The sequence below is a fragment of the Patella vulgata genome, chromosome 1 (genome assembly GCF_932274485.2).
Source record: "Patella vulgata chromosome 1, xgPatVulg1.2, whole genome shotgun sequence".
Lineage (NCBI taxonomy): Eukaryota > Metazoa > Mollusca > Gastropoda > Patellidae > Patella > Patella vulgata.
Window position 1 is genome coordinate 8,864,260 of NC_065879.2, and position 13,572 is coordinate 8,877,831.

At 39.7% G+C, this 13,572-nt stretch overlaps 1 long non-coding RNA gene across 1 annotated transcript; it reads right to left on the bottom strand.

Moving 5' to 3' along the window:
• Positions 1-3,480: 3,480 nt before the first annotated feature.
• Positions 3,481-5,767, bottom strand: LOC126812354 (uncharacterized). Its single transcript, XR_007675894.1, has 3 exons — positions 5,704-5,767; positions 4,337-4,537; positions 3,481-3,624 (listed from the first exon to the last, which is right to left on the bottom strand). It is a non-coding gene; the product is annotated as an uncharacterized LOC126812354 (long non-coding RNA).
• Between the last annotated feature and the right edge of the window lie 7,805 nt (positions 5,768-13,572).

Genomic DNA, 13,572 nt, shown 5'->3' on the forward strand with positions numbered 1-13,572 from the left:
TCCCACTGCACTTGATAAAATGGCTTGAAGATTTCTATAAAAAAACATTTTCACTCGTACAAATGTTTTTGTCCTATTTATAACAACGCGTGGTTTCCATTCCCCGGTTGTACGTGACAAGAGGTAGGGTCGCTTGCCCAACCTCGTGGGTTTTCTCCGATCCCTACGCGCGAGCGAATTAATTTTAAAAAAATTGAACCATGTGTTAGTCCCGTAATGACCTAGCTTGTGTCGAGTGGACGTTAAACCTCTCTCTCTCTCTCTCTCTCTCTCTCTCTCTCTCTCTGTTTCTATAAAAACATTTTCACTCGTACAAACGATTTTGTCCTATTTATAACAGCACATAGAAAAGTCCGTTTATTATTTAAAAGTACATAAATACTGTTTGTTTATACAATGATGGTAAATTAATGGTATAAGCATTATCCAATGTAGAACTACTTAAGCTATATTTAAAAAGCACACAAAGTGACCATATAAAAGTAGTATATTAAAAGTATAAACATATAAAATAACCATATAAAAGTGGTATATACATAAAGCCAGTATTTACTATGTACACATTACAGCAATTTACTTCAAAGTCATTCATATATATTCACTTAAAGTCACAAATATAGACTTGTTCTACATAAACGTGTTTGTTAATTATCAAAAACACTCTAAATCTTACTCGACTCCAGTGACGTCACAGTGAACAAATGTTTATTAAGAATGTTTAATCTTCAACAACGTATACAACGACGATGGATACTCACTAACGCCTGATTCCCCAATATGCCAGCGTAATACAATATAAATGAAATGGGGTTTAACGTCCAATTGTTCTGGTCCGAACTGGGCTAATGAAGACGAGCATACAGTGTGCTATGAGGGAAATTTTACCCAGACAGCTACTACGGCCTACTCTTATATCAAATTCCAACTGTCAAGGGATCTTTTACGTCCACGCCAATGTGTACACGGGACCTCGGTTTTTCGTCCCATGCGAATGACTAGACAGCTGTCCTTGTCAGGCATTCCGTCCTGCATCACTGACAAGGGGGAACGATGCAGGGATCGAACGCCCGACCTGCAGGCTAGCGAGCCAGCGTCTTACCCACTTCACCGTGACCCCCTAACTTGTTTTGTATGAAATCAGCGAGCTAAAGTAGCTTAGCCTATTAAAGATGCATTATGTCAAAATTAGATAAAGATCTGAACGTCCTTGCTATAATGGTTAAAAAATAGATAATGAAAAGTGAATATATGTCATGAAATTACTTTATTCAGAGCGGGGTGTTGGAAGGCTGAATGGTTAGCATACGCGCGCTGTATCATAAAGTCTTTCATTGAGTCAACTGGCGTGGTTTCGAATCCCCGGTTGTACGTGACAAGGAGTAGGGTCGCCTGTCCAACCTCGTGGGTTTTCTCCGGGTCATCCAGTTTCCTCCCACTGCTAAAAACCCCTACGCGCAAGCGAATTATTGAAATAAAATTAAACCATATGATAGTCCCGAAATGACCTAGTTTGTGTCGAGTGGACGTTAAACCCCATTCCTCTCTCTCGCTTTTATTCAGAGCGAAGTTATAACAGTTTGAAGATTATAGCGTAGATCGTTTATTATCTTAGCCTAGATTGTTCATTTTATTGTAGGAGGGTTGGGTGGTTTCGTTGCTTAACGCGTGTGCGTGAGTAAGCACGACATCATAAGGTCTGCCATTAAGTCAAGTGGCTCGGTTTCGATTCCCCGCTTGTACGTGACAAGGAGAAGGGTCGTAGTGCCACCCCCCATTCACTGCTAACGGCCCCTTACGCGCAAGCGAGGCATTGACATAAAATTGAACCATATGTTAGTCCCGATCTAGTTTGTGTCGAGTGGACGTTAAAACTCATTCCTTTCTCACTCTCTCTCCCCATGTTATAGTTAAATTTTTAAATCTCGCCAATGTTTAAATCCATTTAAATCTCGGCCATCCGATGTCTTCGAGTGTTGATTATGTTTGTCATGTTAATAAATAATAATATAGGAAGATTTAGCTCGTACATAATGTATCTTTAAAGAGTGTTTTAATATAAATCTTATTTAAAGATACATTGTCCCGGAAGTATTTATCTGGTGGTTATTTCCAATAAAAGTATGACAAATTTGGTATAAATATTTAGAGACAGGGGGGAAATGGGGTTTAAATTCAACACGACACAGACTAGGTCATTTCGGTACTAACATATGGTTCAATTTTATTTTAGTGGTCTTTAGCAGTGGGAGGAAACCGGGCGAACCGGAGAAAACCCACGAGATTTGACAGGCGACCCTACTCTTTGTCACGTACAACCGGGGAATAATTTGGTACATGTGATGGATAATGGCCAAAGACTGCCCATTATGTAAATGGAACGAACAACTGAGGGGCATTAGTCCTGGAGATTTTCTTTCTATTCACATAATGGACAGTGCCCACGGCCATCACATAGGGAGGGGCTCGGGAGGGGGGGTATGCCCGGGGATGACACTAATTTTCTTGGGAGGCGGCAAATTACCTAAGTACATATACCAGAAATATTCAAAGCGGGCCCCTTTGAATATGTGTGGGTAAGCTAAAGGTGCAATTCACCGGCCTTCGCTGCCCCCAAACCTGTGTAAACCAGTTCATATTTCAGCAATGGAGAAGGTAGAATTATGATTTTTCCACGACATATTATAGAGTTTTTCAATCAAATGGAGGGGAAATAAACATAAATAAGTTGATTTAATAAATAGTTATTTAGTTAAAAGTGTTAAAAGGTATAAATAATTGTATTTTCTTTAATCATAAAATGTCAACTAAGTGCAGGCACTGAACAAAGCAGTTACAGTATGCAGCGGTGTGGGCGTCACTGACATGTTTCCAATGGGGCCCCACAAAGGTTTGTGAGGGCCCTGATAGTCTAAGGCTATTACATAACTTAAACAGGGGTTGGATGGCCGAATGGTTAGCACGTGCGCGCTGCATCATAAGGTCTGTCATTGAGTCAATTGGCGTGGTTTCGATTCCCCGGTTGAACGTTGGTTTTCTCCGGGTCCTTCGGTTTCCTCCCACTGCTAAAGACCCCTGTTGATTTCTCTCTCTCTCTCTCTCGCTCCCTCTCTCTCTCTCTTTCTAGAGGACCCCTAGATCTTGAGGCCATAGGTCTGTCAAGCATGTAGGTAAATCCGACACTAGCTTCCCGTACTAAAGTTAGTCCGTCTTCATTAGCCTAGTTCTGAGCAAAACAGTAGAGCGTTAAACCCCATTTCATATCATTTCTTTTGTATTAAAGATAGAAAAACTCTTCTTAGATCTGAATACCTTTTCTCGGCCACAATAAAATTGTGCATGGAATATATAAGTTCTTCTGATCGGTATTAACTTGTTTTTAAAATGGCTCGGTATCTTTTATTTGGATGAAATATAATTTCAATGGGTTTTATTTTTTTGATTTGCTTTGTGCGATGTGAACAGAATCATGGAACACTAATGTAATTGATAATTTGTTTTAATCCTGTGTATACGTGTCTTTACTATTTAGAGCTGGTACATGTTCCCCAGTACGAGTACATATACTGGCTTGCATCCTCACCAGCTGGTAGTTCGGGATACACACAGGTAGTACCAGATTCACAACTGTATAAAAACAAACAGAAAACATAATATAAATGAAATTAAATGAAATGAAATGGGGTTTAACGTCTTACTGTTCTGCTCCGAACTGGACTAATGAAGACGGGCATACGCCATACAGTGTGCTATGAGTGAACTTTTGCCCTGGCAGCGGTGCTACGACCTACTCTTATATCGATTTCCAACTGCCAAGGAATCTTTTACGTGCACGCCAATGTGTTCACGGGACCTTAGTTTTTCGTCCCATCCGAACAACTAGGCAGTTGTCCTTGTCAGGCCCTCTGTCCTGCATCACTGACAAGGGGGAACCACACCAGATTCTCAACTGTATAAAACCTTACAGAAAACAATATATAAACACGCACGTTATGATTTTTATCTATAGCCGCTATAATCGTCTATTTAAAATGGCGATACATCTTTGAGAGAGAGAGAGAGGGGGGGAGAGAGAGGTGGGGTGTTAACGTCTCCACGACACAACTCTCTCTCTCTCTCTCTCTCTCTCGATCGATCGATCGATCGATCCGGTTTGAATAACAACCCGCTGTGTTATCAATATCGGTAGATCCTTTAATCCCCAGCTCGTCAGGATAGATGTATTACAAATAATTGCTTAGCTTATCAATATACCAGCAAATGAGACTGGATAACGGTTACGAACTGAAATAAGTTTATTTTTGATATTATTATGACCGACTGTATGTAGTTAAGTTACCTTGGACTGTACATGCCACAACTCTCGCCTTCTTTAGTCGCACATAATTGACAACAACCACAGACATCAGAAACTGGTTCACAATCAGTTGTTGGCAAATCATCACAGGTTGTTTCAGAACATGGTTCACATACATATCCTTCTGATCTACCAACCCATGTTACTGCTACTAGAGCACATACTACAACTAACAACTTCATACTGAAACAGACGGTATAATTATATAATACGTCGTTACAATATAAGAATCTAATCTTGGTATCTGATCTACCAGCCCATGTTACTGCTACTAGAGCACATACTACAATTAACAATTCAACTGAAACAAACGGTATAATTATATAATACATAGTTACAAGATAAGTTACAGTCTTGGTACACGTGTTCTCTTTTAGTTACTTATATACTCGTTAACCACAGACTATTAAAAACACAATTGGATTAAAACACAGATCCTATTTCGTTTCGTTATTATAGTTCAAAATTTCGTTTTACTTGTCTTTACTACACTTGGATCTGGAAGAGTTGTTATTTAACTCGTGTTCTGAATGGTGTCAGGGATAAGCCAATGAAACGGTCTGTTACGGCGAGCTTTAGGCGTGTTTTGCACGGAACTGTGGGTAATCCACTAGTAACATCAATGCTGATTGGTCTATATTTCGTTTCGTTTTTTTATACTTTCGATGGCCTACACTACATGAAGATCTGACAAGTTGTACTCGAGCGGCTTTTGACCCTATGGCGACAGACATTGATTAATCAATCGGTGTTGGCGTTTCTATTGGTTTACCCACAGCTCCGTGCATGGCACGCCAAGAAGTCGCCGTAAAAGACCATTTCATTGGCTTATCCCTCCCTTCAACCAAAACGCCGGTATAAAAAAACGAAACGAAATAGGATCTGTGTTTTAATCAGATTGTAAAAACCACGGCGTTAGTATATAAATATAAATAAATTGTTGTATTTGACATTATTTTTCTGGAGAGCTCCTTACAACCAACCAAAGTTGAAATGAGTTTGTATCGGCATTCCTTTTATCTTTTCGAGTGCAGCTTTACGGTTGTGCTAATATTTTCACCGTTAAGGAAATATATGTGGTTTAATGGTCGAGAGCGAGACATTTTAAAAGCACGTGCTTTGCAATGAAATACGTCACACGGGTACACAATTGTAACTAGCATAAATAATGTATGCTTGGCACATTGTCCGTACCATTATTTGAATTAATTATACGCCAGCATCAAAGGATGACGTCACATATATTTTAAATATATTTAAATGATTCCTAGAAAACAGCTGGGCCGTTTTAGTTCAATTACAATTTTTAAATCCATTATAAATTTTTATAAGTATAGATAATCACTTACCTTTCAGTTTTACAGATTAATGTTCACTGTGGTCTGTATGATTTTTGTTTTCGGTTTATATACTACATCGGGGCTGATTTTGACACGTTTATAGTGATGGTCTATTAAACATAAGACTAATTATATACCCATTGAAATATACATAAAATTGCAGGAGTGAGATATCTGGTTCTATTAATATATCATTATATCATTTATGTATCTCCGGTGTTTATACAGAATGGTCGGGCAATAAAAATGGTATTGTTAGCCATCGTTTTAACATGTCCGGTGACGTGGAGAGGGTTGGTGATTCCTAGAGTTAACTCTTGATTATTGTATAGGGCAGTGAACTAACCACGCCAGTTCACACAATGACAGACTTATTATAAATTTAGTAGCATCAAAATTGTTCATCGCTATGTGTAACCAACGCAAAAATCCTATTGCATAGGCGTGCTGGGCAGGTTGACAATTGACTACGTATACCCTGCCCTCATAAATGCAAAAACTAGAGAAAATGTAAATAGTTGATAACGCTCGAATCCGATGAGATTTCTTACCAGGGTATAGGGGAGGGAGCGGGAGTGGCTATGTGCCCTCTCTTCCGAAAATGTGCTCTCTAATTTAGACAGAGTTCCTTAAATACTCAAGGAAATGCCCACCCTAATGACACCCTTCCCTTGTTCCAACTTAATTCAGAGATACTACAAGCCAATCGCATTCAATGTACGTACAGAATATGTCCGGTTTTCGTTGATGATGTAAGGGCCCCATACAAGCTCAATCAGACGGATCACTTCCAGAATAAATTTCACAGCCGAATTAATATTTCTATAATATTCAGAATCAACTAATTGGTCTTACTTTTATTTATTTATCTAAATGAATTTAGGAAAATTGCAACATGGGCACCGGGAACGTTTATACCGGTTAGCATACTCAAGGCCAATACGCTAGCCGTCACCACGAACTCTATTGGCATTTAATCTGTCACCAGTAACTTCCTTGGTCTGGCTTAAAGTGTATCTTGATCGTCTTCTTGTTCTTGGAGTTTTCCGTCTACTTTTAGTATTACCCCCTACCCCTCCCCTCATTAAGGGAAAGAATCGAATGAAACTTGGCAGGTACCCTTTGGAAGGAATATCAGTCCCTTTTGGTGCTTTCTTTGCTTTACTCACATGTCGTTTAGTTCTGGATTGCAGCTATGTTCATGTGTAGATCCTTAGGACTTAATCATAATCCTTGAACCAAGTGTAAATGTATGGCATGTCATGGCTCACATAGACGTTAAAATGCCACAGAACTCAAATTTTCCTGATCCTACCTCCTCCCCTTTTCCTAAAGTACCCTCACGTTGGTCTGCATACCCTCATTCGGAGGGGGGGAATGGCCGAATGGTTAGCACGCGCGCGCTGTATCATACGGTGGGGTTTCGATTCCCTGGTTGTACGTGACAAGGAGTGGGGTCGCCTGTCCAACCTCGTGCGTTTTCTCCGGGTCCTCCGGTTTCCCCCTCACTGTTAGTCCCGAAATGACCTAGTTTGTGTCGAGTGGACGTTAAACCCCATTTCTCTCTCTCTCTCATTCGGAGGCCCTGCACGCCCATGGCTCATTGTCGAACTTAGTCATGACTTTACACCAAGTTTTACTCTGCCATTGAAATTGTTATCTCCGCTCATTATTAAACTTAAGCCAAGGATCTTAATCGGCTCATTATTGTCGGCCTCCAATGCCCGTCATTTTCGGGAAGACGGTGAGCAGTTCATTATCAAATGGTTCAGCACCACTGACAAGGGGAAACCACATCGGAAAACTGATGTTATTGACATCATTAACTATATATATGCGATTCCTTGTTATGCATATTAGCGGCGTCGGTAAAAGTTTTACACCCACCTTGTTGTTTTAATCGCAGGACGGAGGGCCTGACAAGGACAGTTGTCTAGTCGTTCGGATGGTACAAAAAACCGAAGTCCCGTGTACACATTGGCGTGCACGTAAAAGATCCCTTGACAGTTGGAATTCGATATAAGAGTAGGTCATAGCGCCGCTGCCCGGGCAAAATTTCCCTCATAGCACACTATATGGCGTATTCCCGTCTTCATTAGCCCAGTTTAGGAGCAGAACAGTAGAACGTTAAACCCCATTTCATTTCATTTCATTTCATTTTGTTGTTTTAATCGGAAGCCTATTATGGTACGTGTATTGTTGCCTTACTCGAATTTGTTTCAAATCAAAGGACACGGAATGTGACCTTTAAACTTAAAGCATTATGTACGAACTAAATCTGTCTATTGCAGGGTTTTCTTTTGACTTTTTGCCTGTCCAACCTTGTGGGTGTTGTCCGGTTCCTCCGGTTTCCTTGGACCCTGTGTTGGTCCCAAAATGACCCTGTTTGTGTCGAGTGGACGTTAAACTCTCTCTCTCTCTCTCTCTCTCTTCCTCTCTCTCTCTCTCTCTCTCTCTCTCTTGCCTTCAAATGGTATATATATATTATTATTTATTAACATGACAACCTTATAATCAACTCTCTAAGACATCGGATGGATATAAACATTGGTGGCATTTAAAAACTTAACTATGACATAGCGAGGGAAATTGAGAGAGAATTGAGGTTTAACGTCCACTCGAAACAAACTATGTCATACGGGGACTATCATATGGTTCAATTATATTTCAATGTTTCGCTCGCCTTTAGCAGAGTGAGGAAACCAGAGGACCCAGAGAAAACCCACGAGGTAGGACAGGCGGTCCTATCCCTTGTCATGTTCGAGCGGGGAATCGAAACCACGCCACTTGACTCAATGGTAGACCTTATGATTTTATGAGTAACCACGCGCACGCGTTAAACCACAAGACCCCGCCCCCTTACGATAAAATGAACAATCTAGGCTAAGATAATAAATGATCTACGCTATAATCTTCAAACAGTTATAACTTCGCTCTGAATAAAGTAATTTCATGACATATATTCACTTTTCATTATCTATTTTTTAACTATTATAGCAAGAACGTTCAGATCTTTCTCTAATTTTGACATAATGCATCTTTAATAGGCTAAGCTAATTTATCTCGATCATTTTATACAAAACAAATTACGGTATAGTTAATTGTTATATTTTATTTGCAAAGGCCGAGAAAGTTCATCCCGATTTTCCGGCGTGGTTCCCCCCCCCCCCCCCCCGTCAGTGATGCAGGACGCAGAGCCTGACAAGGACAGCTGTCTAGTCGTTCGGATGGGACGAAAAACCGTGCAAGTAAAAGATCCCTTGACAGTTGGAATTCGATATAACAGTTGGTCGTAGTGCCGCTGTCCGGGTAAAATTTCACTCATATGGCGTATGTCCGTCTTCATTAGCCCAGTTTGGAGCAGAACACTATGACTTTGAACCTTCATTTCATTTCTTTACGCTAGGAGATTGATTAATCAATTAGGCGTTAATGAGTGCCCATCGTCGTTGTATAAGTAGTTGAAGAGTAAACATTCCTAATAAACGTCACTGGTGCCTGGGGAGAAGATTAAGAGTGTTTTCGATAATTGACAAACTCGTTTATGTAGGGAAAGTCTATATTTGCGACTTAGAGTGAATATATATGAATGGCTTTGAAGTAAATTGTTGTAATGTGTACATAGCAAACACTGGCTTTATGTATATACCACTTTTATATGGTTATTTTATGTGTTTATTCTACTAATTTACCAGCATTGTATAAACAAACATTATTTATGTCCGTTTAAAGGGACAATAACACTCTTGCTGGGTTGACAGCTCCAGAAAATAAAAAATAGCCTTATTCTAAGTACTAGATGTGTTAGTGTCCTACCTGTTGTGTAAATTATCCATTAAATCCTATTTTACTTGTCCAGAGGGTTCAAAAATATTTTTAAATCCAAGTCACATTTGAAAAGCTTTACGTCAGGCTTTTCAAATCATTTAGTTGAATTTTTCCAATTTTTTAAATTAGGTGTGTTAAGATGAAATTTGTATCATCAATTAATTGGAATATTGTAAAATGGTACAATTTGTTGACCAGAATAAAGATTGGGACATATTATTCAGTTACAACAAGAGTGGTATTGAGCCTTTAAATAATAAACGGACTTTGGCTATGTGTTGCTATAAATAGGACAAAATCGTTTGTACGAGTGAAAATGTTTTTATAGAAACAGAGAGAGAAATAGGATTTAAAGTCCACTCGACACAAACTATGTCATTTCGGGACTAACACATTGTTCATTTTTTTTAATTAATTGGCTTGTGCATAAGGGTCGGAAAAAAACCCACGAGGTTGGACGGCCGGCCCTACTCCTTGTCACGTACAACCGGGGAATCTGAACCTGACATTTAAGAATTAAATTGAATATTCAAATAGCATTAAAATAATAAAACCAACAGATGATATGAGCATTCCCTTAACGGTAACCGATCGTCCTGACCGCTTGACGAACTCTAACTGCTCATCCACTTCCAACCCATACAAACATGGACTCACGAAGAACAAAGTACAACACACATCAAACATATTTATAAGCAGTGCTTTCGTGGGGAAATAAAATTGTGTCAGCTTGTATCTAACTTTTTGGGTCAATGCAGTGGACTGAAGTACAGCCCGAGAAAGACCTGTCCCACCCGCTAGTTACGCTACTGAAATTATCATTGGATAATTGTCTTCATGCTTCATTGGATAACCTCAATTACTCCATGATTAAAACCACGATTTCAATCGTAGCGTGATAGTGGAAACCTAGTATTAGCAGTGCTTTTGTGGGAAAATACAATTGCGTCAGCTTGTATGCAACTTTTTTTTTCAAAGCAGTGGACTGAAGTAGAGCCCCGGGACAGATATGTCCAACCCGCTGGCTACGCTATTGAAATTATCATTGGATATTTGTCTTTATTTGGATATTTTTCTTCGTGCTTCATTTGGGTATTTGTCTTTGTCTTCATGCTATGGTCATTACTGCAAAATTATGTAAACAATTTTTGACATAAATAAGGATGACTGTCCGTGCAGTAAACTGCGCTCCACTGGTAGCTCTTGCTGCTGTCCATGATGGTACATGTTTTTAAGAATCCTGGTGAAGATGCCCAGTTTGAATATTCTACATTACTGAGATCCGTCCATATCCAGCCAATCAATCCTTTTGTTGCACCAATATAAGCCGTGCTCACACCTGTCAATTACAAAGAAAACGACCGCGTTTTACGACAAATAAATCGAGAGAGTAGGTCATTTCGGATTTCGGGACAAATATATGGTTCAGTTTTATTTCAATACTTCGTTGCGCGTAGTGGTCTTTAGCATTCGGGGCGGGGACCGGAGGGCGCAGAAAAACCGACGAGGTTGCACAGGCGACCCTACTCCTTGCCACGTACAACTGGGGAATCTAAACCACGCTAGTTGACTCCATGACAGACCTTATAAGAACCAACCTCCCCTAAAATGAGAATGAATGATGGTGTGTCCCTATTGCTACGGTATTCGTTTGCATATGGGGAGGGTCACGGTAGCTGAGTGGGTAAGACGCTGGCTCGCTAGACTGAAGGGCGGGGTGTTCGATGCCTGCATTGGTCGAGAAAGTTCATCCCGATTTTCCGGCGTGGTTCTCTCTTGTCAATGATGCAGGACGAGGGGGGGGGGCTGACAAGGACAGCTGCCTAGTGGTTCGATGGGACGAAAAAGCGAGGTCCTGTGTACACGTAAAAGATCCCTTGTCAGTTAGAATTCGATTAAAGAGTAGGCCATAGCACACTGTATGGCGTATGCCCGTCTTCATTAGCCCAGTTCGGAAAAGAACAATTGGACGTTAAACCCCATTTCATTTCATTTGCATATTGCCGCCCGTTTATCATTTTAGGCGTTGTCTTTTTCTGGTTTCCTACAACACTATCAATGTTTTGGTCTACTAATTTTACAGATTTATCGTTTGATTTATCTGCTCCTTTTCGTTCCAGGCAGCGCCAATGGTTCTCAATCCCTAATGATCATTAATTACGACGGGAGTCTGGGTGATAACTAATATCAAATCATTACGTCAGGGTTTGGGTGATAACTAATATCATATCATTACGTCGAGGTCTGGGTGATAACTAATATCATATCATTACGTCGAGGTCTGGGTGATAACTAATATCATATCATTACGTCGAGGTCTGGGTGATAACTAATATCATATCATTACGTCGAGGTCTGGGTGATAAGTAATATAATATCATTACGTCGAGGTCTGGGTGATAACTAATATCATATCATTACGTCGAGGTCTGGGTGATAACTAATATCATATCATTACGTCGAGGTCTGGGTTATAACTAATATCAAATCATTACGTCAGGGTCTGGATGATAACTAATATCATATCATTACGTTATAACTAATATCATATTACGTCAGGGTCTGGGTGATAACTAATATCATATTAACACGTCAGGGTCTTGGTGATAACTAATATCATATTATTACGTCAGGGTCTGGGTGATAACTGATATCATATTATTACGTCAGGGTCTGGGTGATAACTGATATCATAGCGAGGGAAATTGAGAGATAATTGAGGTTTAACGTCCACTCGAAACAAACTATGTCATACGGGGACTATCATATGGTTCAATTATATTTCAATGTTTCGCTCGCCTTTAGCAAAGTGAGGAAACCAGAGGACCCAGAGAAAACCCACGAGGTAGGACAGGCGGCCCTATCCCTTGTCATGTTCGAGCGGGGAATCGAAACCACGCCACTTGACTCAATGGTAGACCTTATGATTTTATGAGTAACCACGCGCACGCGTTAAACCACAAGACCCCGCCCCCTTACGATAAAATGAACAATCTAGGCTAAGATAATAAATGATCTACGCTATAATCTTCAAACAGTTATAACTTCGCTCTGAATAAAGTAATTTCATGACATATATTCACTTTTCATTATCTATTTTTTAACTATTATAGCAAGGACGTTCAGATCTTTCTCTAATTTTGACATAATGCATCTTTAATAGGCTAAGCTAATTTATCTCGATCATTTTATACAAAACAAATTACGGTATAGTTAATTGTTATATTTTATTTGCAAAGGCCGAGAAAGTTCATCCCGATTTTCTGGCGTGGTTCTCCCCCCCCCCCCCCCGTCAGTGATGCAGGACGCAGAGCCTGACAAGGACAGCTGTCTAGTCGTTCGGATGGGACGAAAAACCGTGCACGTAAAAGATCCCTTGACAGTTGGAATTCGATATAACAGTTGGTCGTAGTGCCGCTGTCCGGGTAAAATTTTACTCATATGGCGTATGTCCGTCTTCATTAGCCCAGTTTGGAGCAGAACACTATGACTTTGAACTTTCATTTCATTTCTTTACGCTAGGAGATTGATTAATCAATTAGGCGTTAATGAGTGCCCATCGCCGTTGTATAAGTAGTTGAAGAGTAAACATTCCTAATAAACGTCACTGGTGCCTGGGAAGAAGATTAAGAGTGTTTTCGATAATTGACAAACTCGTTTATGTAGGGAAAGTCTATATTTGCGACTTAGAGTGAATATATATGAATGACTTTGAAGTAAATTGTTGTAATGTGTACATAGCAAATACTGGCTTTATGTATATACCACTTTTATATGGTTATTTTATGTGTTTATTCTACTAATTTACCAGCATTGTATAAACAAACATTATTTATGTACGTTTAAAGGGACAATAACACTCTTGCTGGGTTGACAGCTCCAGAAAATAAAAAAATAGCCTTATTCTAAGTACTAGATGTGTTAGTGTCCTACCTGTTGTGTAAATTATCCATTAAATCCTATTTTACTTGTCCAGAGGGTTCAAAAATATTTTTAAATCCAAGTCACATTTGAAAAGCTTTACGTCAGGCTTTTCAAATCATTTAGTTG